Raw genomic sequence first — 5,773 nt, 5'->3', positions numbered from 1 at the left:
ATCATGCACTGAATATTCTAAAAGGTAAGTTTTCATCTAGTTGAAATTAGTTAAGTAATATTAGCAGATTTAAAAGCATGAAAAGTTTCCCAGCCGGTGTGGCTCAGTGGTTGAGCATCAACCCATGCACCAAGAGGTCGCCAGTTAGATTCCCAGCCTGGGCACATGCCCAGGTTGTAGGCCAAATTCCCAGTGCAGGGTATGTAGGAGGCAGCTGATTGATGTTCTCTCTCACTGATGTTTCTATCTCTCTCCCTCTCCCTTCCTATCTCTCTAAAATCAATAAAGAAAAAATTAAAAAACAAACTGTAGTGAGAAGTCTTCCCCATTTTCAGTAGTTCCAGATGGCTATGTACTGTCCTCCTTCTTAGGAATGTAACTAATTCCAGAACTTTCTTTCCTGACTGTTCTCAAACCACCATAAATTATTAGCATGTGTTTATAGGACTCTATCAAAGCTCTGTAAAATCATTTTTCAAATACCATTTAAAAATTGACTGGCCTTGGCCAGTTTTGCTCAGCAGTTAGAGCATCAGCCCATGGACTGAAGGGCTGTGGGTTTGATTCCTGGTCAAAGACATGTTCCTGGGTTTCAAGTTAGATCCCTGACCCCAACCGGGGCCATGCAGGAGGCACCCAATTGATTTGTCTTTCACATATTTATCTTTCTCTCTCTTTCTCCCCATTTCTCTCCCTCTCCTTTCCACTCTATCTAAAAAAAAAATTAATGGAAAAATATCCTTGGGCCCGGCCAGTGTGGCTCAGTAAATTGAGCATTGTCCCATGAGAAGTCCCACAAGCCGCTATGAAAAGAGCAGCCCAGCTGGCCATCAGAGTCACCAATCCCAATGTCCGGCTGCACAGTGAAGAAAATGAACAGACAACTTGTGTACACATTGTATTTATGTTAATAAAACCATAAATGCAGTTCTAGAGACCATTCCCCAATGCTATTCAAAGTCTCTTATAACCTGCTTTATCATCTGCTCTAGAATCCCCAAATTTAAAATTATTTCAATCACCTACCCACTTTTCAAAATTTCACAAATCTATTGGGTTTTTTTTGTTTTTTTTTAATCCTCACCTGAGGACATTTTTCCATTTTTTGTTCAGATAGAGTGGGAGGGAGAGAGAGGAAGAGAGAGAGAGAGAGAGAGAGAGAGAGAAACATCGATGTCAAAGGGACACATCGAGTGGCCGCCACCCACACGGCCAACGAGGGCCGGGGACAAACTACAACCGAAGTACATGCCCTTAGTGGGAACCGAAGCCAGGTCTCATTGGACCGCAGATCGACACTCTAACCGCTGAGCCAAACTGGCCAGGGCCACAAATCTATTCTTGAACATTAAATGAAGGGAAGTATCCTTGCAGGCATTAAGAAAACTAGCTAAACTAATTCAATGGAAAGTATAAATGACAAACAAGCACACAAACTCTTTAACCCTTGCAAAAACGTTACTCATCAATTCAAGCAAATCTGTAAATGGTAGAACTTTTAATAGTTTGAGAGAATGCCCAGCCTGTGTGGCTCAATGGATTGAGCATTGTCCCATGGACTGAGAGGTCTGGGTTCAATTCCTGGTCAGGGCACATGCCCAGGTTGTGGGCTCAATCTCCCCAGCAGGGGGCATGCTGGAGGCAGCCAACTGATGTTTCTCTCTGACACTGATGTTTCTATTTCTCTCTCTCTCTTCCTCTCTCTCTAAAATTTCACACAAAAAAATAGTTTGAGAGATTTTGTTTGTCTTGTTTGCTTTCTCTTTAGGGATGGAAGCACAATCATGCCTACTCTCATACAAAATAAAAAGTAATGTTAAATCCAAAGCTCTCAGTCCTATCTCTACTAAATAAAAGAAGCATTTGTTATTGTGAAGTCTCCTTCCACAGCTCTTAACATCTTGACAAACCCATTCATGAACATTAAATGAAGGGAAGTGATCTACCTCCACCCCCACGAACAGGGAAGAGAAAGCCTACCCTAACAAAGCATGACCCACTACATTCCAGCTTCCAAAATGTTTTGATATGTGGGGGGACATTTTGTGTTTTAAAACATGTTTGCAAGTTCTTTGATCCTACTTCCATCAAAAGGTAGAATCTAATTCTCCTTCGCATAAAGAGAATGAAGCAGAAGTGACACTGAGCAACCTCAGAAGTTAGGTCATAAAAGTTGATAAAACTTCTACCTGGAGCTTTCCCAGGACAGGCAACTTGGGATCCTGAATCACCATATAAGATATCCAGCTTCCCTAAACCCCTCATGCTGGAGAAACTATGGGACCATGCCTCACAAAGAATTAGATGCCTGAGGGGTGCCAGCAATTTGAGTTCTCCCAGCCCAGCCATCAGACACATGTGAATGAGAAGTCATCTCCAGGCCCAGCTACCAGATGCCTCAAACTGCATTAAAAGACTTTTGTGAGGAAGCCTTTTAAATGATTCCATACCAGCTATCATCTGATTGTATCTTCATGAGAAACCCTGAAAAACAACTGCCTAGAGAAGCCTAAACACCAGAACCATAAAAGATAAAAAGGAGTGTTATTTTACACCACTAAATTTGGCATGGTGTGTTACACAGCCATAGATAACCAAAACAGATTTAGGCACAGGGAGTGGGTGGCAGGGAGAAGGCAAGAAGGGCCTTGAAAGTGTTAATGAAAGCCTGAAGGGTCTTAAAGACACTATTAGGAAAAGCCTCAAGGAAGATGTCAATAAAGATTTTAAAACAGCCAACTATAATCTACTGACGAAATTCAACCTACTGCCTGTTTTTGTAAATAAAGTTTTACTGGAACATAGCCATCCCCATTTACACACTCTGTGGCTGCTTTCTCCTATAACAGCAGAATTGAGCAGGTGTGCCAGAGATCATATGGCCCAAAAAACCTAAAATATTAATTATCTTGCTCTTGACAGAAAAAGATTGCTTGCTGATCCTTGGCTTAAAAGAAAGTGCTATTAGAAGCTGAAGGAAAGAAAAATCTTACTAAATAATGGTGTCAAGTTTAGCAAAGCTGTCACCTGCAGTAATGTGGAAAACAGAAAATACAACTAATGAAATGATGAATCTGGATAAGAAGATTTCCAGGCAGAATGTCAAAAATGTCAACCAGTTAGTTTTGTTGTTGTTGTTTGGTTACGTATCATAAAATACAGGTAGAGGGAGAGATAAAAAAAAGAAGGAATTATACAACTTCCAAGCAGAATATAGAGGAAATATAAAATAAAGGACTTGTTAGGTCCAAAAAAACCTGTTTCTTATTCCTAGCTTACCCACATAGCAAAATGTTTCTCAAATTACGAAATAACTTCTGGGCAAAAATCAAATCCAAAGCAGAAAAACATCGCCTAAGGATTAAATTTTTGACCCTGGGTGTGGCTCAGTTGCTGAGTTTCTGCTCCATCCAGGGTAGGGGGCATGCAGGAGGCAGCTAATCTTCAATGTTTCTCTCTCTCTCCCTCCCTCTCTCTTAAAAAAAAAAAATATATATATATATATATAATATATATATATATAATTTATTTATATATATATTTTTACAACCCTTTAAATACAAATGTAAAAACAAATGTAGCTCACTGGCCATAGTTTACCTAACCCTAGTTTAGACTCCAGAGATTTAAGGTGATGCCTCACAGATCCTTTCCAACAAAAAGCCTTCTAAGTATCTTAAGGTATTGCCTCACAAAAGTCTTAAAGGGAGGTGATAGGGTTCAGGACACGCTCCCCCAAAATATGGCACCTTGGTATACTAAATATTTTATTTTATTTTTGTTCAGGTAGAGTGGGAGGGAGAGAGAGGAACAGAGAGAGAGAGAGAGAAACATCGATGTGAAAGGAACACATCGAGTGGCTGCCACCCGCACGACCGACCAGGGCCGGGGACAAACTGCAACCGAGGTACGCGCCCTTAGCGGGAACCGAACCCGGGTCTCTCAGGACCGCAGGCCGACGCTCTAACCGCTGAGCCAAACCGGCCAGGGCGGTATACTAAATATTTTAAACTGAAGGAACTTGAGCAAATGGTAGAAGCAGGAAAGTCATGCTGTCCTTCCCCTGCCCTTCTCCCCTAAAGCAAGTAATAAAATCCTCATGTGAAACATGCCCTCCCTATAACCAAAAGGAAAGGAGCTTCCTTATCTACAGAGAGAAGAATCCTAACAGATCTTGTCAAATGTCCCCAAGTTTATACACTTAATTCATACTCCTTAACCTATCACATTCCTCAAGACTGTCTACTCTTCATCAAACATAGCATAAAAGTACTCAGGTTTAAACATTTATTTGGGTCTTCCGTTACTTATGAAGGCTCTATGTCACAAAAAAACATACACATAAATTTGTATGCTCTTCCCTCTTAATTTGATTTTGTCAGTTTAATTTTCAGACGCATCCATGGGCCTAAGAGGTTAGAGAAAAACTTTTTCCTCCTCCACAGAGCCTGAAGTAGAAAGGGCTTATATCAATGTGTAAGTGTGGCTTTTGTCTAATACAGTGTCAATAAGATTCAGAGAATTTTATGTTCAGAAACATTGTCATCTTAGATTAAAAAGGACCGAGACAGTACAAAATGAAAAGAGGCTTTTGGGGGAGACACCCCCCCACACACATACACACACACTCTCTCTCAAACCTTTATGGCCAGGAAATAAGCTGAGAAAACTACTTAGCTTCAAACACTGGATACTTTTTATGGAAAAGAATAATTCAGGGGCAAAACTAAGAGCTGTGGAGAATGGTTCCTAGGCAATAGAGCTGATCACAGAACTAGTAATATGTGCCTGGCTGGATTTCAGAACTGCTTTGAACCAGTAACTATTACATTTTCCTTTATGTTTGAACAGGAATGTCTACAGTGGTTATTTTATGCCTGTCCACTGTTGCATATTGGGTGGGATGGGTATAAGGGGAGATAATGTGACTCTTTAGTTCACAGGTCTCTAAAGTGAAAGCACTAGTACTCAAGAAACAATATCCAAACAGCCTTATCTGAACCTGAACCTGATTTATTTATTTTACTATTTTAATATTTTTTCTTTATTGATTTTAGAGAAAGAGGAAAGGAGAAACAATGATGAGAGAAAACATCAACTAGCTGCTTCCTGCATGCCCCCAACTGGGGATTGGGCCCACAACCCGGGCATGTGCCCTGACTGGGAATCGAACCGTGACCTCTTGGGTCGATGCTCAACCAGTGAGCTACACTGGCAGGGCTACCTGGACCTGATTTAAATGGCAAGATCCTGGACCTCAAGCCTGAGCCTAATGCTATACTAGGTAAGACTTTGGGTGCCTTAAGAAGGGGTTAATGCCCTGGCCAGTTTGGCTCAGCGGTTAGAGCGTCGGCCTGCGGTCCTGAGAGACCCGGGTTCGGTTCCCGCTAAGGGCATGTACCTCGGTTGCAGTTTGTCCCCGGCCCTGGTCGGTTGTGCGGGTGGCAGCCACTCGATGTGTCCCTTTCACATCGATGTTTCTCTCTCTCTCTCTGTTCCTCTCTCTCCCCCCCAACTCTACCTGAACAAAAAAAAATGGAAAAATGTCCTCGGGTGAGGATAAAAAAAAAAAAGAAAAAGAAGGGGTTAAGTGTGTTTTGAATGTAAGAGGAATGTAAATAATTTGTGGCCAGAGGGAAGACTGAAATGATTTTGAAATATGTCTGTATATTCTTCACACCCCTCCCAGCAAGAGGTAGTTTAGTTCCCTTCCCTCTGAATATGGGTTGGACTTAGTGACATGCTTCTAATGAACAAAATGCAGTGGAAATGA

Source organism: Molossus molossus, unplaced genomic scaffold (assembly GCF_014108415.1).
Source record: "Molossus molossus isolate mMolMol1 unplaced genomic scaffold, mMolMol1.p scaffold_m16_p_10, whole genome shotgun sequence".
Classification (NCBI taxonomy): domain Eukaryota; kingdom Metazoa; phylum Chordata; class Mammalia; order Chiroptera; family Molossidae; genus Molossus; species Molossus molossus.
The sequence above is the reverse complement of the archived record's forward strand: the minus strand, read 5'-3'. Positions refer to the sequence as shown.